Source organism: Nyctereutes procyonoides, unplaced genomic scaffold (assembly GCF_905146905.1).
Source record: "Nyctereutes procyonoides isolate TBG_1078 unplaced genomic scaffold, NYPRO_anot_genome, whole genome shotgun sequence".
In the NCBI taxonomy this organism is placed as follows: Eukaryota; Metazoa; Chordata; class Mammalia; order Carnivora; family Canidae; genus Nyctereutes; species Nyctereutes procyonoides.
Genome location: NW_026575040.1, coordinates 6660581 through 6677716, shown reverse-complemented (window position 1 = coordinate 6677716; position 17136 = coordinate 6660581).

Genomic DNA, 17136 nt, shown 5'->3' with positions numbered 1-17136 from the left:
AAATCTCCCTGCTGTTGGTCTCAGCGATGGTTTTTTGGATGTCACACCAAAAGCACAGGCAAAACCAGTAATAAACAAGTGGGACTTCATCAGACTGTGAAGTTTGCAAAGGAAAAAGTGACCTACTTATTGGGAGAAAATATTTGTGAACCACATTTCTGATAAGGGGTTAATATCCAAAATATATAAGGAACTCATACAACTCAAAAGTGAAAAAGCCAACATTCCAATTTTAAAATGGGCAAAGGAGGGGAGCCTGGGGGGCTCAGTTGGTTAAGAATCTGACTCTTGAGTTCAGCTTAGGTCATGGTCTCAGGTTTGTGAGATTAAGCCCACAGAGTGCGGAGCCTACTTGAGATTCTCTCTCTCCCCCTGTCCCTCTGTCCCTTCCCCACACCGCTGTGTGTGTGTGTGTGTGTGTGTGTGTGTGTCTCACTAAAATAAATGAAATAATCTTTAAAATAAAATAGGGGCACCTGGGTGGCTCAGTGGTTGAGCATCTGCCTTTAGCTCAAGGCATGGTCCCAGGGTCTTGCGACCGAGTCCCGCATTGGGCTCCCCACAGGGAGACTGCTTCTCCCTCTACCTATGTCTCTGCCTATGTCTCTCATGAATAAGTAAATAAAATCTTTAAAAAATCAATAAGATAAAATAATAAAATAAAATGGGCAAAGGATCTGAATAGACATGTTTCTAAAGAAGACATCCAGATGGCCAACAAACACATGAAAAGATGCTCCACATCACTCAGCACCAGGGAAATGCAAATCAGAACCACAGTGAGGTATCACTCACATCTGTCAGAATGGCCATTATGAGAATCAAAAGTTAAGTATTGGCAAGGATGTAGAGGAAAGGGAATGCCTGTACCCTGTTGGTGGAAACGTAACCTGATGCAACCATGTGGAAAACAGAATGGAGGTCCCTTAAAATACCAAAAAAATAGAATTGTCATATGATCGAGCAATCCCCCTTCAGAGTGTATAAGCAAAGGAAATAGAATCACTATCTACAAGAGGCATCCACATCCCCTGTGTTCACTCAGCATTGCTCGGTAGCCAAGAAACAGTGTAAGCGTCCCACCGACAGGTGAATGGATACAGAAAATGCGGCTCATACACACAATGGACCAGCCCTCAGCCTTCAGGGAGAAGGAGGCCTTACCATCTGCAACACCACTGGACCTAGAGGACATTACCCTAAGTGAAATAAACCAGACACAGAGACAAAGGGCAAGTGATCTCACATCTGGAATTTTATTTTTTTAATATTTTATTTATTTATTCATGAGAGACAGAGAGAGAGAGAGAGAGGCAGAGACACAGGCAGAGGGAGAAGCAGGCTCCATGCTGGAAGCCTGACGTGGGACTTGATCTCAGGACTCCGAGATCACGCCCTGAGCCAAAGGGAGACGCTCAACCGCTGAGCCACCAAGGCGTCCCACATTTGGAACTTTAAAACAAAACAAAAACAAGTGGAGCTTAATCCTAACAGAGTAGGGTGGCAGTTACCAGAGGCTGGGAGATGGGGGGCCGGGGAAGATGCTAATCAAAGGGTACAGACTTTCAAGTTACAAAATGAGTAAGTTCTGAAAACCTAATGTACAGAATGGTGACTACAGTTCATGAGTTATACTTGAAATCTGCCAAGAGAGTAGATCTCCGGCGTTCTCAACACATACACACACATGCGTGCGCACAAATGATAACTATGTGAAGTGATGGATATGTTAATTAGCTGGATTGCAGTAATGATTTCACCATGGACACACACACATCCGAACATCACACTGGGCACCTTAAACACATATCATTTGTATTTGTCAATCAGACTGCAGTAAAGCTGGTTGGGGGGGAATTTACCGTCGATTGGCCCTGAGGCCAAACTTTAAGAAACGCTGAGCTAGGTGTGGGGATAATGTGACTCCAGAGCGGGCTGGGTCATGCCCCTGAGCCTCAGGGTGGCCTCACGGGAGCGAGGGTCAGTAGGGAGCCCTCCAGGGGCAGGCACAATGCCCACCACACCGTGCGCCCAGGATGCTCAGGGGAGCGGGTGGGCCCCAGGACACTTAGACCGTTTGAATGAGGGTCTTGGACCTGTGGTCTGAGGGGAGATAGAGACCACCAGGATCTCCCTCAGTCATGTGGGGACCAAGCGATGACCACCTTATTGGCTGGGAAGTGGGAAGGGGGAAGAACACAGCCAAGCTCCAGGGGACGGGGCGCCTGTGATTCTAGAGGCCGCTATCCTCAGAGGGTCCACGTATGCTCCCACTGCCCACTTTCACAGACGTGGCTTCCTCTCGGTTCTGGCCAAGAGGTTGGTGAAGTTCCTTTTGACAATTCCCTCTGTTTTTCCTGCAAAGCGCTTCCCACAAAGGTACTTCATCAACTTGTCCACTCGGTGGGTGTTCCGAAAGTACACATTTGACCACCTACAACTCATTCCCATGTCTTTCTCAAAGGGGTGCTCCTGGAGGGCCAGAGCCCAGATGCACAGACTCCCTCGCCACTAGGGTCTCACGCTGATGAGGTTCTGCCGATCGATGGGTCTATCCGAAATTTGAATTCAGGACCGAGCTAATTGGGGAGGGAGAGGGCAAGCATGAAGCTTCTGTTTTGTTGTAGGGGCACCCGTGTTTGAGAGCACCTGACTGTGCTGGCAGCTGCCATGTGGCCCAGTTGGGACCTTCTCGGTGGCCTGGTTCTTGAGAATCATGCCTGAGAGCTCAGTCAAGCCACCCACTTCTCCAGACCTCCTGGCAGTCCTGAGGCCGTTGAATAAGTCCCTTTCTGCCTAAGTAGAGTGGATTCACTTCTTGGCCACTGAATCCGGATGGCTTCAGCCATGCAATGCCAGTATGGCCGCAAGGACAGAGACCACAGCTCTCTTGTCCACCGCTACATCCCTGTCCTCCAGCTGGAGCCTGGAACATAGTAGGTGCACAGGACGCACCTGCAATGTACCGACTGCACAAATGAATAAACGAGAGAAAGCCCGAGAAGACAGCGGTTTCTCCTCTGGGCCAAGCTATCCAGCAGGAGACAGTCCCTGGGGGCTGGAGGGGACGCCCGGCTGCCAGGCCTCTCCACCTGCTGGGTGCCCCCCTGCTTGCTTGTGTGAGCTGGGGGGTGAAGGGAAGAGAGAGGAAGCAGCTCCCTGTCTGCTGCTCGTTCCCGCTCCTTCTGCCCCCCCCCCCAAACCAGTGAAGCTGGAAATGTGCTTGATTTCACCTCCTCTTGGGCCCCAATCACTTCACAACAAAACAAACCCAGCCAGGGTGCCAATTAGTTCTATTGATTTGCAATTACAGAAATCAATTACGAAAAATATCACACCGTTTTCTAATCCCTGTCATAAAAAAAGAAAAAAAAAATGGCTCGATGTGCAGGGTTCTGAGTGGTCAGGCTCTGCCCTGAGCTTCAGAACTGGCCGGTCTGCCTCTGTCCCCCTTGTCCTCAGAGACCCTGGGGGCTGGAGGCAGCAGCCAGGGCCGGGAAGGGCAGGGTCCCCTCTGAAGTACGGCACGGGCTCCTCATTAGTGCTTCCCCTCACCTATCAGGACAGAGCCCAGCCCTGGAGTCCCCAAGTGTTTCTGGGAATCCTCAGGGGATGTGTCACCTGTGCCATGGACAAGCCGTTGAGGCCCTGAGCGACCACCTGCCATGCCCGCTGGGGCCACCTGACACGTGGTGCTCTCCTTGTGGGCAGGGCCTGTGGGCACAGAGCACACACAGCCCGCAAGTATGGGGAGGGATGGCAGGGAGGGCCTCCAAGGACAAGCCCCTTCGGGGGGGGGCAGGAGCCAGGAGATGAACCATTTGGTCCTTTGTGTCAGCGCAGAAGGTTCTGAGAAGCTCCTCGATGCCACTCGGACATCTCAGCAGCACTGAGCTCCCCCTCACAGCGGGGTCCTCTGTGGCACTGCCCTGCCCATGGCTTCCTCCTTCCTGGCTCCTCTCACTCTTGCTTCTGGGGTCACCTCCCAGATAAGCCACCTGCACTCAACTCCAGGTTCCAGGCTCTGCTCCCTGGGAAGCCAGATCTGAGGCCACCACTCTGGTGGATCTGGCCCATTCACTGTTGGCATGACGTCTCGCAGGTCCTGCGACGTCCCCCAGATTCTGAGAAGAACCTGCAGTCTCTTCACAGGACCCTGCCCACCCCCCCCCCCCACTTCTCGCAGGCACCGACTCCGGCCCTGGGCTCCAGAGCAGCTGTCGGGCTGTGTGTGCAGAGGGAGGAGGTCTGGTCTGACCCAGGGCTCCAAGCAGATGGACTGAGGCACCGGGGCCGCTCAGGCCCACACTTGAGTCCATGGAAACTGGGCTAACAGAAAATATTCGGAACACCCACCTCCTCCCCAAAGTGAAGGCTTGGCCATTGGGTTAGGCTCCTACATCTTTAGGGGGAGACTCTTCCAGGAGGCCCCGCCCACCTATAGGTGCCTCCCTTTTTTGCCCATCACTGGCACGACTGGACTCTAATGATTGTCACAGGTTAGGTTCAAATTGGGTTCCTTGAAAGATGACACATCGATGCTTACATCTGGTCCGAACTTTCCCACGTGCAAGCAGCCCCGCCTGCAGAGGATCCAAGGGATACTTGGGCCGCACGTTAACAGCAGTGTCCAGACCGACGACACCAGTAAGGACAAGGTGTCATCCTCCTGAAGTCAGGCCTGTGCCTTCAGACTTCCGCGCTGCCTGCTGCAGCTGCAGACTGTAAGGGGCGTCCTGAGTACCACTCAGAGGCCTCAGAGCCTTCTCGGCTGCGGCCAGACATACGACGAAGCAAGAAGTTGCTTCTCAGTGTATGTAGCTTTTCAACAGCAAAGGATGGCTTTTCCAGAAGCCAGAACGGCCTCTCCTTGACCCCCCCACCCCCACTGGCAGGTTGGCCCGGAGAAAGGGCTCTTTACTCCCTGGGCTGGAGAGGGGCCCACACTGCCCCTTCCAACCTGATGGCCCTACTTGGGCTTTGCCAAGAAGGAAGGCACAGAAGGGACAGGTAATGGGTAGGCAGGTGGTGGGTTGAGCCTCTGTCCTCAAAGCACCAGGGAGCCAAAAGTTACTCAGAGAAGGCCCAGGTCGTAGCCAGGGGCAGCCCAGGGTCAGTGATCCTCTCTGACCGGACCCCCTGCCCTGTCTCTCCTGCCTGGTGCACGGCCCTCCGGCTGACACAAGGAGCAGGGGCTGGACAAGAGGCCGGGCCCCCCTCTCTGCCACCCAGGGACAGGACCCCCAAAGCAAAGAGGGTTACACCAGACGTGAACACTCTCCTCCCCTGCAGCTGGGAAATGATTTCTGGAGCGTGCAGGAGATGAGTCCTGTCTTAGAACCACACCACACCCCCCCACCACCACCGCCTGCCCACCTTGCGCCCACACCGCCTCCTCCGCCGCCCGGCATCCCGGCCCCTCTCACCTTGGCTCCTCGCCCTGCCCGCCCTCCCTGGGAATCCTTCTCTGCTCTGGCTGCAGCAAGCAGGGCAGTGTAAACTGTCCCCCGGTACATTAACATCCGACCAAGCAGTCATTAACAGAGTCACAATCAATTTCTCCAGAATGATTGCTATTGCACAGGGAACTTAATGGAATCACACAGTCATTTCTCATTTGAAAAGGAAAAAAAAAAAAAGATGGGAGTGGGGGTGGGCAGGGCAAGGAAGGGAAGAGCACCCTCTGCCAGCACAGGGCCACTCCGGTCACCCCCTCCCGGGGCGGGCGGCCCAGGGGTCTGTGACGGCAGCGCCTGGGATGCCAGCTGGTAAATCACTCCGCAGGATGGAGACGGAAGCTTTATTGGACAAATGAAGCATGATGGACATTCTATTTCGACGGTGGCGTCGGAGGCAGGGGGAGGCAGGAAGTGTCCTGCAGCAACCGCTGGAGGAGGCTTCTGGGATTGGGGCCAGGGGAGGGCCCTGGGGACCCCGGCACCCAGCAGAGCAGAGGAAGGGAGGCAGACACCGCAGGAGCTTTCCTCCCCTGAGCCACGAACCTTGAATGACACCTGTGCTGCCCCTGGATGTGTCCCAGGTGGGGGGATTTAAAGCAGACTGGGGACAGCACGCTCTGAACGACACTCATCGTCCCCCAGGGAGGCCCCTTGGGCAGGGAGGAGAGGCAGCCGGGGCCTCAGCCCCGCTCTGGGGCCAGCCAGGGTCCCCGGCCTGCAGAGGGGAGCCCTCCAAGGAGGCTGAGCAGGCCCAGTCCGGGCCCTGGGACTTCCTCCAAGGGCTCAAGGGGCTGGCAGGAAGTCTGTCCGCTGTCCCTGAGCACCAAGCAGGCCCCATGTCACCTCACTGAATGTACCCCAACCCTCTGTCCGGTACCGTGGCATCCGAGGTGGAATTTTTTCTCCTCACTGCACAGATGATGAACCCAAGGCTCAGACAGATCAAGGGATTTGCAGGGTCGGGTCCTTCTGGAAGTAAGTTTGGGCAGAGCCAGAATTGCACCCCAGAGGGGGCCCCCCATGACTTGAGCACAGATGGCGAGGCACCTCACCGGCTCCTGGGGGGCCGATTGCCACGAGGTCACTCTTTCTTCCAGTCTCCCGGGGGAGCCACTTGTCCAGCCCAGAGAAGAACGCCGCATCTTCTGCTCCCACTTGCATTTACTCATTGGGGAGGCCCCCACCAGCCTGGCGGGGTGCACTTGGAGTTGAACCAGACACGGGTCCTCAGGGACCTCCAGCATCTGGTGGCCTAAGAGGGCCGTGCCACTGAGGGGACCAGTTTCAGGTCAGAGACCAGGACTCAAGTCTTCACTGTGCCACGTGCTGACCATGGCCTCCAGGACTCCTCCAAGACTCAGTTTCTCTGGCTGTACAATGGGGATAAAACTCCTGTACTTTTCAGGATTACTGGAAGAATTAAGAGAGAGAGCTCAGGTCCACATCCCTTATTCAAGTTCCTTGAGTTTTAGGATTCAGACTATTTCGGGGATGTTCTAAACAGAATATGGTGGAAACCCCACTTACTTCGTATCTCTGCAGCATGATCTGGGACAGGGCCCTGTAATCAAATGCATTCGCATTTCTGCATGAAAACTAATGAATATTCACAGTCCACAGGGTAAATAAATACCAAAAATAGCAGCCAAGTGAATTTTCAAAAAGCTTTTGGCGTTCAGAGTGTTTGGGATCACAGAACTGTGGATAAGAGAACTAGATAGTAGCAGAGCTACTGCTTCCTGAGCACTTACTGACGTCTGTGCATGGACTTGGCGAACAGCAGCTCTGTGAGAACAAGGATCATTGTTCTCTCTGTTTGTAGTCAAGGATGGGAGACCAGAGAGGTTGATGCGTTTGCCCACAAGCACACGGCTGCTGAGTGGCAGAGCCAAGGTGGGACCCAGGCAGCCAGGCTTCAGTATCTATATCTTTGCTGAAGGTAGAAGCTCAGCAGGGTGGTGGCACTGCTGGCAGAGAGTCCCAGAACCCAGCCAGCCAGTTGTCCTGGTGTGACGGGCAGGCACAGAGAGGAAAAATGACACCAGGGCCTCCTGTTCTCTATCCACCAGTTAACGTTTCCAGACTCCTGGAACTCTCTCTCTCTCTGTCTTTGATCCCACCACCCCCTCCTCCTCCCTAGCACGTGCCTGAAACGTCTTCATCCAGACTGAGGAGTTAGGAAGGAGAGCAGGACATTCACAGCACCTGGCCTCCTTCCTGCCTCTTCTTATCCCCTGTAGGACCTCTGCCCCCATCTCCCAAGACCCCCAAAGGAATCTTCCAGGCAGCGGCCACGAGGGAATTTCCCCGGGCAGCAGAGCCCTCCTGGGTTTTAGACCCACAGACCCACGTGGCGTAATTTCCACTTGACCCTAAGTCAACAGACTGAGCTAAGGGAGGCCCCGGAGAGTCGGACCCGGAGTGGGATGGGTCAGGGTTTAAACTCCTGCTTCTTCTCTCCAAGCCCAGCAAGTGATTCCAGCACCAACCCCAGCCCCGAAAGAATACCAGGGACTCAGTTGGGAGTTGGGGGTGCATTTGCAAGTTAATGAGGTTAGCTGGAGCCCAAGTGACCAGCTTTGCTCCTCGGAAGACTTCCTGCCGGCCTCTGAGCCCTTGGGAGGGGGGCCCCTGTAGCCATCGAGGGGGAACTCCCAGCGCCCAGAATGCCCACAGTGGGCCTTCTCAGCCTCCGCAGAGGTCTCCTCTGCAGAGCTTCAGACTGTCTCCTTCTGCCAGGGTGCAGACAGAGGACCCTGGCTGGCCCCAGGCCACGGCTGCAGCCCCAGCTGCTCAGCCCCAGAAGGGAGCCCTCCCTGGAGAGCTCAGATTGTCCACCAACAGCCTTTGCCTGGTCACTCTCTCCATCATTACAAAGCTAGCTCCACCCCAGAGAATTCCCTAAACCCCGGATCTACCATCTGGGTGCAGGTGTCAACTTTAGTGACCGATACACCTGGCTCTGAATCCCCACTCAGTGTTTCCCGCTGTGTGACCTGACCTCAGGCAAGTCCTCTAACCTCTCTGGGCCTCGGCTTCCTGGCTGTTGTCAGGATTAAAACAATGAAGGTACTGAAGGGTGGTGGTGCCTGGCCCAGAGTGCACACGAGGTAGATGGTAGGAGCCAAAGCAAAGTGGCTGGCGTGGGGGTTGGGGTGGGGGTGCCACCGGGGAGAGTAGTGCCTGCCATCGCCCATCTACTGTGCAGACTTGAAAGGAGCCGGGATGACATTGAATCCAGCCAATTAGGAGGATTTCCTATAAAAATTTAATTCTTCAATAAAATAGTGCAAAATGAAACAGGTGAAGGATTTTTAAACTGTAAATTAATGATCTATAGTTACAGCCATAATAATAATAATAGCTACCAATTACAGAATATGGAAGGCCGAGTCTGGGCCAGGAGTGGCACCTATGCCCAGGCTGCGCCCACCTTGCACCTTCTGACGGACGTAGGGGCTCGGAATGCATTTGCAGGTGGGGAGGCCAAGGTTCAGGGAGGTCAGTGGCTTGCCCACCATCCCCCAGACACCGGGGACACTGTCACAGTGACGCGGCAAAGCTACAGCTTCTCACTCCTGTGTGCTCCTCCCCTCAATGTCCGGGCCTTCTCGGATACACTCAGAACAAAATGTAAAGGAAAAACAAGCCAAGCACAGGAACCAGCTCTCATTCAGTTTACCTGTCTCCAGTCCCGGTTGAAATGGGATTTAGTCTGGCCTCCCCACACTTCTGTCCCCTCACGCTAGCTCTGCTCCCACTCCAGGAAAGCCTCACAGGGGCCATGCACACCTCAGGCCCCTCCCGGCAGCCCCCCCACTTCTCCTGCATCTCCCTGTAGCCAGGGATCAATATCCCAGCCTGAGCATCTGTTCCCCTTAAGACCTTCCTTGTCCTCGGAGAAGATGCCTGCTCTCAGGGGACCCTGTGGAGCCTTCTGCAGTCCCCTCTTGTCCTCATGACTCCTCTTCAGGGTCAGAAACAGACAAGATGCTACAATCTAAGGTGCAGCTGAATTCATGGGTGCAGGAGCCAGGCTACCAGGCTCGATCTGTGATTTGGTACAAATTACTGTGTGGCCTCGGGAGAGTTCCTCAACCTCTCTGTGCTTCTGCATTCTCATCTGTAAAATGAGACGGATAATAACAGCGCCGGCCTTCTAGGATTTTTGTGGAATCAAACAAATGCAAAGCACATAGAACAGGGCTTGGCACCTAGGAGGTGCTCAACGGCAATTATTTTCCGCGCCCTGCATGTTCCTTTTTCACCAGTAGCCAGAATGATTTCCTTCCAACAATAAAGATGAGCGGCAGCAGAGCTCCCTTTTACAAAGCCAGGCCCAGCACTCAGCTCTTTCCATGCATCAGCACCTAAGTGTGCCAGGCCCGCCGCAGGTGCTCAGTCGCCGTCAAGTCCTCTGGGCGCCCAGGTCACTTGGTCACTCCACTCACTTAGGATGCTTTCCCCCACACCTTTGCTTTAACCATCGTTCAGTTAGAAGCAAATGACATTTTGATTTCCCTCAACCATGTTTTCTTGAAGGAAACAAAACTCATTTTATCCTTCATATGTTTTTAAATGGACAGAAACATCTTAAAAGTCGCCCAGTGAAATGATTGCCTCCCCCAGTGACTTCCTGGGCTTGCCTGTGTCTGGGTACCCCTATCCTACCCGCCGCCGCTCACAGGTCCTGCGTCCAGCCAGCACCAAATCCCTATGGATTTCCCCTTCAATGTCACTCACTCCTAGGCCGCCCCTCACTCTTGGACTGTGACCAGCACCCCCAGGCCTTCCCCGTCCCGACCAACCCACATCACCAGTCTCCCCTCTCTGCAGTCAGGGTCCCATGTAGAAACGGTGCCCCCCTCCCCCTATTCCAGACTCTCCAAGACCTTTCTTCTGACACAATCTCATCCTGGGCAGTTTTTCTTGCTTTCCCAGCCCAGCTGAAAACTCTTGGCCGTGGCCTCACGTTTCTGGTGCCGTGGGAACCTTCCAGCTCCCCTAACATCCACCACGGGGCAGGCACCAAAAGAGGCCTGTAGATCAATGGAGTGATTGGACCCAGGCTTTCAAATCCAGTTCAACTGGCTCTGTTTTTAGTTCGAGAAATAGTTTTGGACCTGATTTGCCAGTCTGAGTAACTAGGTGTGGTATGAAATGTCAGCAGCTAATTACTTTTAACCATTATTAATAGGTTTGCACTAATTATCCCTTGCACTAGGCAGGATTTTACAGACGAGAAGAGCAGCAGAGAGGGAGGAGTGAAAGGCTGTGCCCAAGGGTGCGTGGGCTCAGGATGATGCTGGAACGCCAAGAGGGGAGGGGTGGGGGGGAGGGGGCAGAGCATCGGGGCTGCAGGCCAGGAAAAGGGGGCCATTCTCCCTGGGTAGATGGAGCTCCTCTCTTGCCTCTCTCCTCCCCCTCTCCCAGAATGCAATCTACCGAAACCTCTTATTAAAAGTATTCTGGAGGTGATAAAAGTGTCACCAAAGATTTGCTCATTTTCTAAACTGTCATTAAAAAAAATTTATGGTCAGGAGAAATATCGGCAGTGGAGGAGGGCGGGTGGGCAGGGAGAGAGGGAGGATGATTTAAAATCAGCCCCTTAATAAATTAAAGACGTTTGCTCACAAGAGGGGGCCTGGAGAGGGAAATTGCTAGAAGGTCATCACTTTCTCCATGCCAGCCAGCAGGTCCTCCCAGATGGTCACACACTCTGCAGTCTCTTCATCCCCACCTACAGCACCATGCGTTCTCCACCCCTCCTAGCTCAGCGGCCCAGCCAATCCTCCTCCCTCCAGGCCTGGCTGGACCTCATGTGCCTCCACCTTCCCCAACTCCCACAACCCGGGCTCCCGCCCCCCTGCATCCTGCAGCTGGAACCCAAGCCTGCACGGAAGGCCATGTGGCTTCCAGTGACTGGCCCCACTGGACTATAAGGTTTTGGAAGCAGGAGGCCTGTCTCTAACTATTGCTCGATTCTACATCCTCATGATGTTCCCTTGGGGTGGGGAGAGAAAGGTGTGACCTCATTCCTTTAGAGTTACGACATGCCAGCCGGGAAGGGGAACACAGCAGCCAATGCAGCCAAGCCCTCCTTTATCCACACTGGGAGCCCGAGGCTCAGAGGGGGACCCGCTCGCCCAAGGTCACACAGCGGAGCCACCGGAACCTCAAGCTCCTAGCTCAGGGGTCCAGCAGGTGAGGTCAGACTTTGGGTAGAGCCTCCCTGAGTTCAGTCATGGCTCCTCTCCCCTGGCTGGCCATGTCAACTTGCACAAATCGCCGAGCCCCCACCCTCTGTGCCAGGCACCTGTCTGGGTCGCTGCAGGAACCAGCCACCTCAAGGTGCTTTGCTCAGTGATGTTGCTCTTCATCACTGTTGACCTCTTGATAGGAGGGAGGGCCATGAACCCAAAGCTGCCTTTCGTGTGAGCCCACATCACCCGCTTAGCCATCACTTGGTGTCCCTGGGGCTCCCAGGGCTCTTGAGGACTGCAAGGGTGGAGATACAGAGGAAAACAAGCATTGCTCCGGGCCCCCGAAGAGGTTCAGCCTGGGACACGAGGCCACTGCTCCAAACGTGGAGCCTGCTGGGGTCACTCGGGGCAACCCACCCCGTGTCCCCCGGACAGGTGGAAACCTTACATTATACCACCCACTGGAAGGGAAGTGGCCACGTGTTCTGCTTTAGCCAGGCCAGACCAGCCCAGAAGGAGGCTTCCGGGGAAAGGCAGAGGGTGTGCCTGGCAGGGGTGAGAGCAAGGGTGTGGGGTGCTCAGCTGGTGCTGACCCACCGAGAAAAGGAAGTGAGAGAGCAGGTTGGGGGCCAGGTTGCAGGCTGGGCCTTGGGGGATGGGTTGTCAGGTTTGTGCAATAACTCGGTTCTCATTGCAGGCACCCCCTAATGCAGGCGCTCAGCTCTTGTCCCCCTCAGGATGAGGGGCTGGGGCAGGGGTGGCCTGTGGCAGGAGACGGGGCCCAGGTCCCAGTGCGCTGCAGACCAGCTCAAGGAGCGTGGCAAGCTGCCTGCCTGGGCCTCTGCCCCGCTCTGTCCGCTTCCACAGTGGGTCATGCGTCCTCTGTTGCACGCTCTCCAAACTGAGGACCAAGCGCCAGCATTCACAGGAGCGAATTTGGAAAAAGTAGCAAGCACTACACGAATCAAAGTAGCACATTTCAGAGCATCCTGGAGGGCTCTCCGTGCACAGTAACACCCGGCTGGGGAGCAAGGAGAAGAGGATCTAAATCCAGATGGAGAAAGGGGAACAGAGAGTTTACGTGCGTAGCATTTAGAAAACAAATGCCAAGTCGCTGAACATGACCTAGCAGGGCAGGCAAAGAAGTCCGGAGCTATTCTGTGGGCTTCCTGGAGGACGTGGAGCCCGGGGTGGGCTTTGAAGGCAAGGTATGCACAGGTAAAAGGGAGAAAGGAAGGTCCCCCAGCCCCCCAGCCCCCTCGCCGCTACGGGGGGGGGGGTGTGTGGGGGACATGACATCATCTCCCTCTGGAGGCCGCATCTGCGGTACAGGGAGCAGACGGCCTGGCAGGCTCTGCCTTCGTCTAGAGAACAGGCCAGCCTCCATGTGCAGGCCACGGAGGGAGGCCAAGGAGGGAGGCCAAGGGGCCCGGCCGCCAGGCCGACGAGCCAGCTCCACGGGGGAAGTTCTGGAGCCGAGCGCCACGCACGGACACCTCGCGCCAGCGGAGGCCCCACTGCCCTCGGGTTCCCTGGGACTCTGGCCTCTGCTCAGACACCCTCTCCTTGGGCCTCACTGCCTCTCTCGCCCTGGGGCTCTGTCTTTGTTTTGCTTTGTGTTGTTCCTTCCCTGTCTCTCCTGTCTCTGTTTCCCTCTCTCTCTCCCTCCTCTCCCCGCCTCTCTTGCAGGTCTCCTGGTCCTGCCCTATGTGTCTCTGTCTGTCTGTCTGTCTGTCTCAGGCTGGCCCTGACAGCTGCTGGATTTCCAGGCCAGGGAGGCAGTTGAGGGGCAGGCAGGCCCCCTGCAGCCTTCAGCCTGCGGGGAGCTGGCTCCTCCTGCTTTAATCTGGGGGTGATCTGACTTCGGCTTCTTTGACCTCCCCTGCCTTTGATCCTTATCTTTCTTTGAAACCCTGGGCTGCTTAGAAACCTACTGACTTCAGATGTTCTCATCTCTGTCCCCGGACAGCCCCGCGGCCCCGAACCAGGGGTTCTGGTTGGGTTATGCCCCCGAAATCACAAGGGCAAGGATCCATCCCCCCAAGAGCTTGGGTTGCCGCTGACGCCGTCACCAGGTGAGCCCTGCCATGGGGCACACAGGAGGGCCGTGCGGGACGGGAACAGGCTGGGTCCGGGAGATGGGCCTCCCCAGGCTCCAGCTCCAGCTTTGCCAAGGCCGCGTGAGCGCCTTTGGACAGCTCATAACTCTGAGGTTCTGTTTGTTCTTCCAGAATTTTCACAGTGCCCTTCTCTTGTGGGTAAGCCTGGGTATGAGGATTTTGTGCATGAGTATATTTAACATGCCCAGTGGATTACTTGGTGCATAGCAAATGCTCAAAAATATTCAGCTTCCTTTATCTGCCTCTTCCCACACCCTGTTTTCATTAACTGCCAGGCTCACAGGGGCCACGGGACACCCCCCCCCCCCATCACTGTGACAGGGCCCGGCTCACTTCCCTGCTGAGCCCAGGCGTCCCTGACACACAGCTCCCGTCCCCACACCCTGCCCGCAGCGTGATGACCAGAGGACTGTACTCACGGCCTCTCCTGCGCTCTCGGCTCTGCAGGTTTACTCACAGAGGCATCAGGCAAGGGCAGGACAAACAAGCAGAACATAAATGACAAATACAAAACCACCGCCACCCTCAGTAACAGCACAATCAACTCCCATCATCCTGTCCGAGGCTCTGCAAAGTCTTTCCTCACTACAAAGGTTTGCTTCTCTAGGACCTTGAGGGGGGAAGGTCATTGATGAGAGGCCACACCTGCCCAGGTGACCTAGCAGGTCAGGGCCAGAGCTGGGACTAACCCTGCCCTTCCAACACCCAGACCGGCCACCGTGCGTACACCGGGAGGTGCCGAGCACTGTCCAGGCAGCCTGGGAATCTGCATGGCAGTGAGCTCCGGGGAGTTCTGAGAAATGACCCTCCCCAACGTCTGCGTGGAAGGCAGTGGTCTTGCTCGGCTCTCTCCCCAGAATGGCCAGAGGAGCCTGGTTCATGGTGGCTCATCGTGCCTCTCACCTGGGGAAATTTAGGGCCAAGGGTTTTTGGTTTTTTGGGGTTTTGTTTTTGTTTTTGTTTTTGACAACCTGGAGGAAGACAGCTAGCCCTGGAAATTGGGGTGCCATATTCGATGCTGGGTGCACCCTGGAATTCACCCTGTGGGGTTCCTCCCTGGAGGAGGAGATGCATTGAAGGCCACTGGTTCTCAACCCTGACTTCACATTGGAGTCACCTGGGAGGCTGTAGGCAACATGGTACCCGTGGCTGGGCCGCAGAGACCGTGAAGCCATGCTTCTGGGGTGGGGCCTAGCCATCTGGTGTGTTTAAGAGGTCCCCAGAGGACTCTAATGTGCAGCCAAGTTTGAGAACCACTGAACCAGGCCATCGGTTGCATTCTGTGATGTCAGATCTGCGACTAAGTGGTGTAGAGCAGATGTGACACAAGAGATACTCCTGTATGGGTGTGTGCGTATGTCTGCGTGTGTGTCAAGCTGTGTGTCTGTCTGTGCATGTGTGTGTGTGTCTCTGTGTCTTGTGTGTGTGTGGAAGACGACCCAGAGGGTGGCTCACAGTGGGACAGGAGAGGCTGGAGAAGGGAGGACGGGCCCTGGGGATGTAATCCCCCTCGCTTTGCAGACTGGACCGAGAGAGAGAGAGAGAGAGAGAGAGAGAGAGAGAGAGAGAGAGACAGTAAATGGCTTGTCCGGGTCACAGGCGTCAGGCCTCCACAGACCACACACGCCCGCCAAGGCCTAAGGGTGGAGGCCCGAGACCTGGATGGAGCCGCTCTGTGGCTCCTGGTTTTTGGCCGAAGCAAACTTTTGCTTTGCTTCTTTGCCTGCTGTAAAACGCTGGACCCAACCCCAGCCAGGCTGCTCTGCCGGCGTGAGGAGGGGGCCCCCACCGGCTCTCCGAAGCTGCTCCCCAATCAGCTGATGAGCCCTGCTTCCCGCAGCCCGTGCCAGCCAGAACCCCGGGGCCAGCCAGAGGCTCCCCACTCTGCATGTGCTCTCGGGGGAGGGCTCCAGGGTGAGGAGGAGCCACACACAGCCCCCTCACGACATCTGCAGGTGACCCTGTGGCATCGTGGGGCTGAGGTTTGGATGGAGAGCTTTCTTCACCGTGACTTGGAGAGACACTCTGAGGAGCTGACGGTGGTCTGGCCGGGGCCCCGGGGGTCTGCCTCTTACCAGCAAGGTACGTCGGGGCACATATACCTGGGCGTGCAAACCCCCCCCCCCCCGCCAGTCTCCTACATAGGGCAGCCGAGGGCACAGATGGACTCCTCCGTGAATAGCGGATGGCATCTCCACACACAGGCCTGAGGCTAAGCCAGCAGGAGCTGAGGAATGCCCAAACTACACTCTGTCCCCAAATGTCCTCCCCACCAGTGCCTGCTGTCCCCACCATTAGATCTAGCCTTCTGGGGGCACCCGGGTGGCTCAATGGTTGAGCCTCTGCCTTCAGCTCAGGGCGTGATCCCGGGGTTCTGAGATCGAGTCCCACGCCGGGCTCCCTGCATGGAGCCTGCTTCTCCCTCTGCCTGTGCCTTTGCCTCTCTTTCTCTCTGTCTCTCATGAATAAGTAAATAAAATCTTAAAAAAAAAAAAAAAGGATCTAGCCTTCTGGCTAGCTCAGAAAACTCTAGCCAACTTACAACCCCAGTTACCACCAGGAGGGCAGACAGGGGCAGTGATGTGCCCCCACAGGGCCCCTCCGGACTGCCGTGATCTGCAGTCAGCTCCGTGGCAGGAGGTGGCACAAGGCGGGAGGGAAGAGGTTCCTGCTGAGACAGGGACCCTCACACCTCCAGGACAAAGACCAAGGAGGAGCAGACAGTTGCCCTGAGGCTCTGCGGGCAGCAGGAATGGGGGTGCTGGCTTGAGTGCCCTGGGGATGTGGGAATGATCCGTGGGGACAAAGGGGTTTGGAGGACCAGCAGAGACCCAGTGAGTTCCTGGCTGTCTTGACCTACTCTACAGCCCTGCCCAGTGGGAAGGACCAGGATCTGGAGCCTGACAGATCAGGGCTTCCACACACATTTAAGTGGCACGCTTCTTACCCTCTCTGAACATCATGCTGCCATTTATAAAATGGAGATAAAGAACAACTCCTCATTGAAATCACTTAATGATTAAAATAATATATATAGAAGCCGATCAGTTATTATGTATAACTTGGCTGGGGCCTCAGCATGAGCAGACTATACATATTTTCCCCCATATCTGGGTATGCACGCCCTCTTTGCTGCATTACCTCCCTGCAGGCCGGAAAGGAGTGCAGTAGGAAGGACCTGGGATCAGGACTGGGACCTAGGTTCTAACCCTGCCTTTGCACTTGCCTGAAGGACCTTGGACAAGTCCCCTGGCCATTCAGAGCCTCACCTGTAATGGCAGGGTAGCGGATGGGGTAATCCTCACTAACCCAAGGGGGCTGCCAAGAGGATGTTGCAAACAATATGCCAACGAT